The 13,655-nt window shown below is 39.8% G+C and overlaps 1 protein-coding gene across 1 annotated transcript in view; it reads left to right on the top strand.

Moving 5' to 3' along the window:
• The first annotated feature begins 162 nt into the window (after positions 1 to 162).
• The window catches only part of npy2rl (neuropeptide Y receptor Y2, like), a 90,124-nt gene continuing 76,631 nt past the window's right edge, over positions 163 to 13,655 (top strand). The window contains exon 1 of the mRNA XM_026163166.2: positions 163 to 845. The gene's annotated coding sequence lies outside the window, so the exon portion shown is untranslated. The remainder of the gene's footprint in view (positions 846 to 13,655) is intronic.

Raw genomic sequence — 13,655 nt, 5'->3', positions numbered from 1 at the left:
TCCCTCACATAGCTTCCAGCACCTCCATAGCCCCCCCCCCCACACACGCCCCGTTGTCTCTTCCCCCCCTCCCCCAGTCTTCACCACCTTGTCTATCCTCCCTCCCCACGTTCTTCTCTCGCCCCCCCTCTTAAAAACGAGAAGCCCTCCTCCTATGACCCTCCACTCCTTTTTACGCGCCGTGCGTAAAGCTTTTCAGTCCGTGTCCAGAGCGCACAGTCCAGCAGAAGAGAGAGCAGGAGAAGAACATATGTGCATGTTTTAAACACCGATGTAGAGTGTGTACGTTTACATTTGGCTCTCCGTGCAGGAGGTGACTCCGTCTTTAAAAGTGTCCTCGGCTCCTTGGAGGCTCGTTTGGGGGCCGAACTTACCGGCGGGTTCCGCTGATCCAAAGTGACAGAGGCGCGGATGTCAGCGCTGCCTCAGACAGCAGCCGAGCGATTGTTTCCTAAAATAGGGCAAAGGACAACCGAGACCTCGCTTCCCGCTCCAGGTTGGGTAAATTCAAAAAGACATTGGAGAGAGAAAGAGGCGGGCAGAGGAGAGAGACTTGTAAGCGGGACTTACACACGAGGATCCAGAGGATGGGGATTTAAACTCTCAACCAACGTCAGACACCCGCCCCTTTCTTCCTTTCTTTTTGTTAATTTTTTCCCCTTTTAAATTAGATTTCAAGTTTTTGTTTTATTTATTTATGTTGATGGCAGCCGGGAGCCGCGTGACTCTTCCCGGGGTTTTCCGCTCGGGCTGCCAGGGAAAGAGAGAGGAGAGATCCGAGATACGAGAGCGGTGCCGGGACCCGAGCTAAGCGCTGAGCGCCTGAGAGGAGAGACTCGGAGCAGGTCAGTGTGTCAGGAACGCACGCACACCACGCGCTCACACATGCACCTGCTGTGTCAGTACAGGAAGCATGCTTGTACTGTAAGCGAGCACACGTGTACTTATGGACGCACGCGCACGCTGATTTACAATGAATACAAAATGCGCGCGAGAAAAAAGAGCGAGCCTTCAGATGTGGGGCTAATTTACTTTTCGCACTTTTATTTTTTATTAATAGGACGGCCTTATTTTCTTTTCACGGTTCATTTCCGTTAATCCAATTTCACATTGTTATTTAATTTATTTGATTTTCACGTAAAAAAAAATACAAGTAATTTAATACTTATTTTTAATATTTTAGTTCATCCTATTTCATTTCATGAATTAAATTTTTATATTTTCTAATATTTTCCTTTTTTTGATTTTTATAAATTTTATAAATTTACATTTTATGTACTTTTTCACTTCATTACACACACACACACACACACACACACACACACACACACACACACAAAATATATATTAATTTCATTTAAAATTATTTTGGAGTTGTTATGTATGCAGTATTGTGTGTGCCTCACTGGTCTCACTTAGACTCTGGTGATTATAAAGAAGACACCCAAGAGTATGTCTTCTTTATATTGTGACTGTGAATGTACACACCAGAAGTAGGTACTGTGTTCAGAAAGTTTTGGCTCTAAAAGTTCTAGTTCAAGCTTTAGTTTTAGTGTTATTTTGGTTTCAATGGTCTCCACGTTGAAAATGTGTCCTTTAAAAGCAAATGTTGGTTTCGCACGCAGCGCTGATATGCTGTTAAATGAGAGAGAAACAACAGCGCCGTGATTGCACATGTTCACTGCTTGTCTTATCCTCCCTGCGATAAGGAGCGCAGCTGTTTAAATATTAAACCATCATTTCCAGCAGAAATCTGTCCTGCACACTTCTCCTCCAACGATTCGCCCACAAACACTCACTTTAATGTGTGCGTCTGAGTGTCAGTGTGGCTTCTGAGACGACAGAAAGGTGCAGGCTTAAGAAAAGTCCTAATGTTGGTTGTTTCTGTCGGAGGTCTTAAAAAGAATCAGAGGCTTAGTGAGGTTTCCTCTCTGAGCTGATAGCTGGTGACTTGGGATGGGTACCGCACCGGTTCTGACATAAATGGTAGTAACCAGATCGAAAAGCAGCGCACATTTCGGTGTTTTATTTCCTGAGATGTCATACACTTTGGATTCTAGCCAATCATTTTACCTTTGCAAGCATAGTAGGCGGGCCCAGGTACGTACATTCTTTTAGAGCAGAGCTACAGATTAAAAATGTCCAAGGCGAAGTGGTCAAAAGTCTGGCTGTACTTCATAGCAAAAGATGTAAACTCAGCAGCCTGCAACAAGTGCTTTAAGCTGATACTGTGCAAAGGAGGTAACTCCTCAAATCTGATGAAACACCTGGCAATGTATAGCATTTTTTAAAAGCTGAGAAATGCACCGTATTTGATAGCTTGCTGCGAGACCTCACATCGAGCACATCTACTGCGGGTGTGGTGCCTGTTATCGGATCCGGAGTTAGCAACATCCCCCAAGAACCCGAAGACGAGAGTCCTGGCCCCTAGCCCTGCCAGTGTAGCAGAAATGATGAGGATGATGATGGCAGCAGCAGCCGTTCTTCTCTGCGTGAGTAGCTTAATGTTGTTCGTTTGTAACTTACGCTGAGCACAAGTGTAATTTACGTTGAGTAGGCTAACCACGTTATTAAATTAATGCATGTAAGGTGAACTAGCAAACACCGTCGTAGTTACATGCGGCTGTCTTCTTGTTTGATGGCAGATACTCCCTTCACCCTGGCCAAAAAGGCTAAAATGACCAAAGAAAAAGTGGAAAACAGTTAAACATGAGAGGTTTAGGACAAAGTTTGTGTTTTTTTCCATTGTTTAAGCACTGCTTCCAGCTAAGAGTGATACCATAAATCCCCTATAGCTGCAGAAAAGGCTAATATTGTTATCTTTTTACAAAAAAAACCAGCTAAACATAAGAGGTTTTTGGAGTTTTGAAGTTTTGTTCTTCATTCTTTAAGCACCGGTTCGAGAACTGTTTAAGCACCGGCACCGTTTCAAAAGTACCGGTTTGGTACTGGTATCGGATAAAACCTAAACGATCCCATCCCTACTGGTGACCTGCTTCCAATAATTCATCCGTCTGACCACATTTTAATGTGGCCACCTTTTAAATGGTACACACTGTTCCTGGATGTTGAAGTTCTAACATAGATGTTGTTCATTAGATGAACGGATAGTAAATCCAGCTTGAGGAAAACAAGCTTTTCATTTCTGTGTACCATCTGATTCAGAAGTCAGCAAATTACTTAATGGACCTTTGAAGTCCTATGTGACAACATTTAGTCCCATTGACATAAAACCTGAGACCAGCTCACAATATCAGCTATGGGAAATTAATTATTAGCTATCGATGACCAAATTGGTGCTCTGCTCGGCATGTGTGTCCAGCGGCCTTAATCAAACACGCCTACGCTGCCGCCTGGTCCAGAGATGCACATTGGATCCTGAATCATGTGCAGCTCCTTCCTGTTTGCCATTTGTGAGTCTGTAGAGCAGCAACAGCTCTCTGAAAGCTCTCAGTGGAATGGAAGCTGAGTGATCAGGGAGAGTTTGTGCTGCACAGGTGAGTTCACGAGCACCTTCCTGCTCCTGGAGGAGCTCCCGTTTAGCTTTACAGTATTCATGCTACAGGTGCTTGTTGACTCCAATATATCTGGTTAATGTTTACTGTGAGAACGCCTGGGTGTCAAGTATATTCAGGTGCGTATTAATGTTTGGAATGACCGCTGAGTCAATTTTACTTTTGTGTTTGGTCAGTTTTGTCCTGTTTTCTGATACTAGGAAGGCAACAGTATGACAGTTTGAATTGAGGCATTAGTGCTTTGAGCGCATTGTTTGGAAGCATTGCCAGCAGAGACGCAGCTCTTCTGTTCTGTTCATAGAGTTCTTTAGATAAGTGTACTTTTTCAACCCAGTCTCGTGCCAAACAGGAAGGTATCATTTCCCAAACTTAACCAAGTAGCTTTTTGTGCATAGTGCGACAGTCACGTTAGGGAAAACAGTGGCTGGAACAGCAAAGGTTATGGTGAATATATGTAATGAACTTGCAATCTAGATGCATTTAGAATGGCTTTGATGATGGAGATCTGGTCTATAATTGATCTATATGAGTTGCTGTTTCAGAGCAACTTTGCTGCATCAAGTTGGCAATAAAACAGCAATAGGATAATAATTTTGCAATTGAATGAGGTCAAGTTGCCAATTACATTCAATCTCTATCCATTTTTTTCTCTTGCTTTTCAGGGTTACAGAGCTGGAGTCTATCTCAGCTCATGCAGGGTGAGATGCAGGGTAAACCCCTGGACAAGTAGCCTATTTATTGCAGAAAGAGTTATAACCATTCCTAGTCAATTTAAAATCACCAATTAACCTAGCATACATGCTTTTAGGATGTGGGAGGAGTCCGGTGTACCTGAGAGAACACACATAGACATGGCGGGGAAATTAGCAAAGTCCACCTAGAAGGGTGCTAGCCGAACAGTAGATTCAAACTGAGGACTTTCTTCCTGTGAGGGGATGGCGCTAACCACCACATTACCATGCCACTCCTACATGATTGTCTGTTTGTGATAATACAGCAATTAAGTTAGACGTCTAAGTTAGACTGCATAACAGTGATAGCAGCCAGTCCAAGTTGGGTTTGGAGACAAACTGCCGCCCACAAGAAGACCTATGCAATGACCTTGTGAAGTTGAATGTGCAACACCTTCAACATCTGGGGGACTATTTGGTCTCCACAAATTTGCAAAAAAAAAAAAAAAAAAAACCCTAACCTAAAATCAAAATTATATTAGTACAGGTTTAGTCTAGTTTTTACTCTCGACTGAGCAATGGACATAAATCAGTAGCTTTCACTACCTTAAGGTTCTTTTCAAGAAGAAAATTCACAAAAAGCTTTGCAATACAGAATAAGATGCATCAATTGAAACAGTATAAAGATATAAAACCGAATACAGGGAAGTCTGTACAAGTGAGTCTTGAGTTAGTTTTTAAAAGTATCAATAGTATTCACAGTCCTTAGGTCCAGTGGAAAGGAGTTTCTATCCAGTCTTAAAGACTAGTTTTCAGTGGCTAAACCTAACCAAGTAGCTTTTGAGAAAATGTCCAGAATCACAAATTAATAGATTAAATGATGCAAGTGTTTTAGTGTTTGATGAACTGACAAGAAAATGTGTTCCTTTTGCAACCAGAGTCGCCCCCTGCTGGTCATTTGAGAGAATGCAGGTATAAAGCACATCTGTATCAGCTTCAACTTTTAGACCCATGTTCTTCATACATATATGGTCTATAGTTGCAGTTCTACACTTTCATGGATATTTTCATGTGCACTGAATTTTATGTTTGGCAGCTTTACAGTGAACTTTGAGCTTTCTGAGTCCAACACAGAGTCATAACGGGTGCATTCAGAATTTGTTTTGAATGTGTTTTTTTTTTTTTTTTTAAACTGTGCAGGTATATTAACAAGGAGAGGAAGACTTACTTCACATACACTCACTCCATCTTGACTGCAGTAGCAGATTGTGACTGACAGAGCTGGTTTACAGTCACTCGATGTTCCAGGCTCTTTAATCTCCTCCTCTGTTGGATATGCCACTTTTGATTGATTACAGTGAATCAGACTTTGATGTGTCAGTCTGACCGGTCAATCGATCAGTCACTGTCACTCACCGAGCTTGTTCTGACAGTGGCATCACTCATACTGCTAGTTTCCTCCAGCTGCTTGCGCTTTCTCAGGCTCATTTAATCTCATTGAGTCTTGTCAAGAAGTAACGGCGTCTGCTTGGATTGACCGTTATAAACTGAGACTGATATGTGTTTTGAAAGAGTGCTAATGGACATATCAGAAAAATCAAAACATGAATACTGAATAGAAATTGATTCACGCATGAATGATATAGCGCTTTAAATCTGTCAAACTGCAGCTCTGAGTTGAAGTTTTGTCTGCTTTTGCTTGCAGGGTCTAAATCGCTTTCTGTGAAATACAGTTGTTGGGCTTTCAGATCTCTTGTTCAGGTTATTTAGCTTCGGTGTTCTTGTTTTCAAGGGAGATGAATGTTGAGATGTCTTTTGAATGGGAGAATATATTGTTCTAAAACCTGCATATATGTTTAAGCATTGACGAGCAAGCTGCTGATTCCATATAAGACATTGAAGCACTTCCATACCATCAGTGATGCAGGTCTTTGAACTGAACACTGATAAAAAGCCTGGGTGGTCCCTCGCCTCTTTACTCCAGGGACACAGCATCTGTGGTTTCCATTTTAGTTCATTCCACTTTAAATGAGCTCTGGTTTAGAGGCGACAGCAGTGTTTCTGGATCATGGCCATTCAGGTTGTGTCTTTTTTGCATGATAGAGCTTTGACTTGCATTCGTGAATGGCATATTCCTGAGCCAGCGCTGTAAATTCCATATCAGAGTCATTCCTGTTTTTAATGTAGAGCCACCTGAGTGCCTGAAGACCACCAGATGAGCATCCAGTACTGATTTTTGTCCTTGTCCCATGTGCTGAGATATTTCTCTTTCTTGATTTTATTATGTGCAGGAGATGATATTAAAAGTCTTTAGAATTTGACCCTGAGGAACATTATTTTGAATATGCTTCACTTTTTTTTTGTGAACCACTGCCTGTCTTTACTTCTGAGAAACTGCCTCTGTAAGATCCCCTTTTTGTACCCAGTCCAGCTGTTTCTTTTTAGCACCAGTTATTTTTCTAGCTTTTTGTTTTGTTGTGTTTCCTCACAACATTTCTGAGATGCATTCATTCCATCAAACTCAAACTAATAATAGTTTTCTCATGTATTTAATATCTGATATGTTTTCTATTTGCTGTTGTGAATAAAAAAGGTGTTTATGATATTTTCAGTTACTGCATTCTATTTTTATTTGCATTTTGCACAACATCCGAACTTTTTTTGTCATTGTTGTTGTACTTAATAATAATAATAATAAAAAAAAAAAGCAGTAGCTAATTCACCTTCGACACAGTTTCCATGGTGTCAGCACCATCATTTGAGCTGCATATGTGCCACCACAATGCTTAACCTGAATGAAAGGGCATAATATTGTGGTATCTCTCTTTTCTGCAGGGGACTGCATCCATACCATTCAACCAAATATTGGTCCTAATTGACTCTCCTTTATCAGTGTTACCATGGCACTGGCATCTAATAGGAACCCACAATGTGCCACCACAGTGCACTCACAAATGTGACCAACAGAAAATGGGAATGATCCCGGCATGTACAACCAGCGCTTCTCTCAGTGTGTCTGTTCACATGGTTACATAATCACAAAAAGCCCCACACTCGCGCACTCAGGCCTCACCGCCAATCACCCCGCTGCTCGTGTGTGTTGTCTGATTTCAGGGCACACACATAACACACACCAGGACTGAGGATGTCGAGGTGTGATTCCCTCAGTGTGTTTTCCCCATTGTTTCACTGTTTCTCCTGTCTAATGAGCACACCATGGCTACAGATGTTGGGCAATTAAAGTTACAGGAAGCCGTGTGAGAGATTATCAACAGCCACACACACACACACACACACACACACACACACACACACACACACACACACACGGAGGGTGATCTAATGGGTGCTGGCAGCTGAGCTTCAACACGCAGCTTTGCAGCTTTTCCCCCTGAGGCAGCAAATGTTCTGTTTTAGCCCCGCCCTCCATCTCGCTATATCACCTTTCAATCATTCTGATGGTCAGCCTCCTATCCTGAAGGTTGTAACCCGCCATCATCTCCTGAAATATATTTTCTCTCTTGTCTACCAGAGATGGAAGTGACTTCTGTCTTACAAATCAAGGTCAAACATCCAAAAAGTTGATTGATGGAAAACTGTAACAGAGACCAGTAAGTCTCAAGCTGTGGTTCCTAGTGTGAGTGGTATAATAATTTACTCCACCACCAACCCCTCCAGCCTCTAGCTTTGGACTTTGAAGAGGAAAAGTCATGATGTTGTGATTTAAAAACAAGAAAATAATGGTGGGAAATTCAACAGCCACTTTATTTGGTATGTCTTGCTAGTACCAGGTCAAGACACCCATTGACCTTCACTACTGCTTTAATTCTTCATGGCATCGATTCAACAACGTGCTGGAAACATTTCTTTGAGATTTTTGTCCTTATCTACACAAACAAATCTGCAGCAAATTTGTCAGCTGCATATCCATGATGAGAATCTGCTGTTCCACCACATCCCAGAGGTGCTCTACTGGATTGAGACCTGCTGACTACTGAGGCCATTGGGATACAGTGAACTCTTTTTCATATTCAACAAACAAGTTTGTGATGAAGTTTTGTGAAATGGTGCGTTATTCTGCTGGAAGCAGCCATCAGAAGATGAATACAGATTGGTCACAAAGGGATGCACGTAGTCAGCAACAACACTCAGGTACACCGAGGGCTGTAAATTTGAAAGTGCTCCATCCAAGCAGGATGAATCTGTGCGTTCATGCCACGTTCTGACGCTACCATCCAAATGTAGCAGCAGAGATTGAGACTCATCAGACCGGCCAACCTTTATCTAAGCGTCTGTTGTGCAGTTTTGGTGAGTCAGTGTGAATTGTAGTTTTGGTTTTCTGTTTTTCCTTGCACCTGGTGTGATCTTCTGCTGGTTTTACTTTAGCCCATCTGCTTTAAGGTTTGACGTGTCATGCCTTCAGAGATGCTCTTCTGTATTCCTTGGTTGAGTTGTTATTCGAGTTACTGTTGCCTTTCTATAAGCATGAATCAGTCTGGCCGTTCTCCTGTGTCCTCTAGGATCAACAAGGCATTTTCACTGGATGTTTTCTCTTTATTTGAAACATTCTCAGTAAACCCAAGAGATGGCTGTGTGGGAAGATCCCAGTAAATACTTAGATCACCCTGTCTGGCATCAACAACCATGCTGTGTTCAAAGTCAGTTAAATCACCTTTTTCCCCATTCTGATTCTTAGTTTTAAAATGCAGCATGATGTTGACCACATCTACATGGATGCATGTACAGTGTTAATGCCATGCAATGTGACCATATATACCAGGTGTACCTAATAAAGTGTCTGGTGAGTGTCTATAAGTGATCCATTTGTTTTTAAACGGTTAGCAATTGTTGAATTTGCTGCTGTAACATGAACTTTTGGGTTGAATCAAATCTATCTTTTTAATCTGAAAGATAGCTGTGACATGAATTTAAGCCTCTTTTCTAATTTTGCCTTTTGCAAAGTGTTAACCATGAATCTTATCATATCTGTGCACGTAAATCTGTTGTGGGATGAGTTTTTCATCATTCCGTGTCTTAAATATGATGCTTGATGTGCAGCTCTGATCATTTGCATCTCATTTGCATTATTACAGAACGTTCAATATGATTTGTGCTCTCAGACATTATTTGCTGATGATGTGCTCGTGCCCGTCGGAGCATCTTGTTAGTCTGAATGAGCAGAGAAAACAAAATGAGCTAGGCGGGTTAATTAAGAGGTCTCATTTAAAACTGTACATGTCAGCAATCAGATAATCGAAGAGCATGGTTGCACATGGCTTCATTTGTTCATTTCTCTAATATTCTTTCTTCCTCATCACTTCCTGTCTGTTTTTTTTCTCCATTCTTCTGTATGCAACACATAACTCAAAGTATGTGAACGATATAAGATAAGATAACTCTTTATTGTCATTGCACAGTCATACATAGTACAGTAGTACAATGAAATATCTAAAAAGAATAAAAAGAGCAGCAAGCCATTTACATTGGAGAATTTCCAACTCGATGTTGGAAGTTGGAGTTGATTAAATTATTGTTTTTATCACACCAGATTGCTTCATTCATTGTTCAGAGTTGTAAAAATGTTTGTGTAGCTGAACAACTTCTCCGAACCACCAGCTTGTTTGCCTGCAGTGGCCACCCTTAACTTGTCCCGTTTCTGATTGATGTTAATCCTCTACCGTGTGCCCGTCTTCATCTTTCTCAGATGAGTTAATTAAACCTGACATTATTACTGAGCTTACAGCTGACTTTGTTTCAGCATTCAACCATAAAACCACGTGTTTATCTCCTTATCAACAGACGATTACCACCCACACTCGCAGGGGCTGTTAGTGTTCCATTAGTCGTGCAACCACCAACTTCACTCTTTTAAGAAGTCCACATATATTGATTCGGTTTATGTGTGTTTGTTTTGTGTGCTTATATCTTTATGGCTTGAAAACATGTTGTAAACATGGCTTTGAACTTTACATCTCATTTTTACTACCTTTAAAATCACTCACTGATGCCATAAGGTTTATGACTTCGGCTGACCCATTTCTTTCAGTCTGTCCTTGCATGTTTTCTTTTTCCTGACTGTCTTTTTATGTAAATTGGATTTTGTGCATTTTTATTGCATCTGTGTAGTTCTTGTTTACTGCTTAGCTCCTACCTTAGCAATACAAGCAAAAGGTCAAATGCAAATTATATTATACGAATCATAATAACAAACTTTTGTAGCTTTTTTTTTTTTTTTTTTTAAACATTCCAAAACTATCTTACGAAGTGGTTTTTAAAGAATACACAGAAGGAAAACAAATACAAAATAAAAGTATAATAGAAATGAGAGAAAACACCCCAAATTTGAATGTGTTACTTAAATAAGAAAGAAAACCCTCACAAATGGCTGCTATAGTAGGGTCTACCTTACAATATAAAAAGGGCCTTCAGGCAGCTGTTGTTGTGATTTAGTGCTTTACAAATAAAACTGAAATGAATTGAAAGGTTAATGCTAAAATGACCAAAATGGTGAAAAGAAGACTGAAAATACTAACCAATATCAAAATATCAATCATAAAATGTGTGCAATACTGCATGATATTAGTCAAATATAACACAAATTAGAAAAGATACAAACCCCCACATTTTACAAATTACAAAACCGAGGCATACAAAATAGCCAAAATAACATAAAACAATGTTACTGTGAATATTATGCAAAAAAAAAAAAAAAAAAAAAAAAAAAAAAAAAAAAATCACAAAACATTGCTGTAAACTTAGCAAAATGCGTAAAGTCATACAATATGGCAAAATTGGAGAATTAAAGAAAATTATAAATGGGCAAAATGACAACAAAATCAGACATAAACTTAACAAATTATGAATAACAGGTACATAATTTGTACCTGTGCTTTCTACATAGCACTTTAATTCTTATTGTTTGCACTGAAGCACCGCAGCAAATTCCTAATGTTGTAAACCTCAACATCTGGCAATAAACCCATTCTGATTCTGATTCTGATTCAGAAGGACATAATTTCCATGAAATAAGAAGAAAATGAGACAAAATTAGATGTTAAGGAAGCACAAATCACCAAAATCAGACATGAAACCACCTAAACATAATTTGAAATCCCATATGGCCATAAAGACAAGAAAAAAAAAAAGAGATATCAAACAAGCAGAAAGATGGAAAACAAGACAAAGAAAATTAGATGAGAAATGATATATAAAATGATATTTTAGCTATCTAGAACTTTGGAGGACTTACTTTGACCAAATGCCAGCAAAATGTGCATGTTTTAACTGAGAATCCAGAAGGAATTATCATAGAAGGCAATATATAGAGAAAGACAGGGGACCAAAGGTAGAGCCTTGAGGAACACCGTGAATAAATCTAATATGGGTCGGAGATGTCACCATTCTGGTCTATGCATCAACTTTGTTTTGCATTTCCATTTTCACTAAATAGGAGAAGAGTCTATTGAAAGAGGTGGATGTTAACCTAACTAAAACCCTAACATAGGGTGATTGATGGTGACCTGGATCATGTTAATAGATGAACCATTATTTGAGTTTGTGTCCACTTCCTAAGTTGTCATTGTTTCTAAAATTGAAAGATCTGTATTTATATCCACTTTATACCTCAATAAACTTTTTGAATTAAACTAAGTTTTTAAAATGCAATTTACCTAATGTAATAATTCCTCATACCTTCAATAGGAAAAATCACCCCCACAGTACTGTTTGAGGGTTGTGAATCACTTTTTATTAGACCAACAGATAAGGTCCCACTGGGTACAGAGGAGGATTAAGAACTCCCCAGCAGAAATGGACTTTTCTGTGTAAACAGCAGCTGCGCAGATGTTATAAAATCATAAATCTTAAACACTTTAATTTAGCAGAAAAATACACAAAGCACCAAAATGGTTTTTAAGTGTAAAAGTAAATAGACGTCTTTCCCTTTTTATCTCCTGTCTCAGCTGAGTTCGAAAGATTTTTCCCGGTGGATAGAGTTGACATTTACATCCTGCAGCTAGACTTTTCCCTCCCCTCCCTCCTTCCGTCGTTTAATTTCACTTCAGTCCATCTCGGCTTTATTGCTTTGATAAATCCTAGACTGTCAGACAGGTGGCCTGCAGGTGAGGAGCATGTGAGCAGCTGCACAAATCCAGCAGTGTAGCTTCAAATCTGCTCATACACGCCATCTCCAGTCACTTTGTATTATTCACACTTCAGTCCTTTTTTTTTGTTTCTCATACTCCTCTCTCGTGTTTTGTCTTTACCTTCTTTGTTTGTCTCTTTGTTCTTTGATTCCCTCCCATCATTCCTCCTCTCTTTCTTGTCATCTTCTGTTAATGTTTGTCTCATTCTTTTCCTTCATTTCTTTCTCCCTGACTTCGTCTGCTTCTCTTCCCACATGTATCTCCTGTTTCAAAACCTCTTACCTGATAAGAGGTTTGTGTGGGTGTATGCAGACCTTCTGACTGCTACATCTGATATGTCGCAGTTCTGAACCCTCTCCAGATAAATAAATTAAAATTAAAACCAGAAGTAGAAGTAGAATAAGTAGAATGCATTTGTCCTATACACCTGTGTAGGTGACATTCACAGCAGAATAACAACACAGAGGCACCTGTTAGAACTAGTATTAATAAAATACATAAAAAAAATTTATATAAACAAATAAATCAATACAGTTAAATTGAGACTGGTATTGTCTTGAATTCCTCAAAATTCATAAATCAGGAAAAAAATATGGGACTGACACATTAAATTAAAATCCCAACAATCAGATAACCCCATATGTTGCTATGCTGCTTTCTTTGAGCCAGAAGTGACCATATTTGTAGAATAACGTGACCACACCACTAAGTTTAAGCCTCAATATGATCCAAATGGTTGAATTATACCCACATTTTAAACTTGCTTTCCTTTGGTCTTTCATTGGTAAATATGCGTTTTGGGACGTGTAGCTGGAGTCAGGATAATCTTTAACCTCACCAATTAGCCCGTCCTCATCTATTGTTCCCCACCCATGAGCAGCAGGATAGCAAATAAGGAACAGGAGTTGAACAAGAAGCAGAGGCAGCCAGACTGGAAACAGGGCAGTGTCCCGAAGTGCTGGTGTGCCTAACTATTGCCTGTATGGCCTGAAAATAATAGGGACAGCATTTTTTGTTCCTCAGACCTTCAGTTTGACTCCAATTATTTTTGTCTGCTGTTTATCTGAAGTGTCAAAGAGTCTCCGAGAAAGGCTGTGAAAGTTATACTATACTGTACATAACTACAACTTTGTCCCAGAGGGTTCGGTCTCTCACTCTGTTTGGATAACAATATACAGTAAATACTGAACAGATAACTGATTCAGACTGAGGAGATGGCTGCACTTTAAAAGGTTGAGTATTTGTGCTGCTTACATTTAGCCAACCCCCCCCCCCAAAAAAAAACAAAAAACCTAAGAGTTGTTCTGTCAGTTCTGCTCAGTGTT

Source organism: Astatotilapia calliptera, chromosome 3, assembly GCF_964374335.1.
Source record: "Astatotilapia calliptera chromosome 3, fAstCal68.1, whole genome shotgun sequence".
NCBI lineage: Eukaryota > Metazoa > Chordata > Actinopteri > Cichliformes > Cichlidae > Astatotilapia > Astatotilapia calliptera.
Note: the sequence above shows the minus strand (reverse complement) of the source record. Positions and strands in the feature narration are given on the sequence as shown.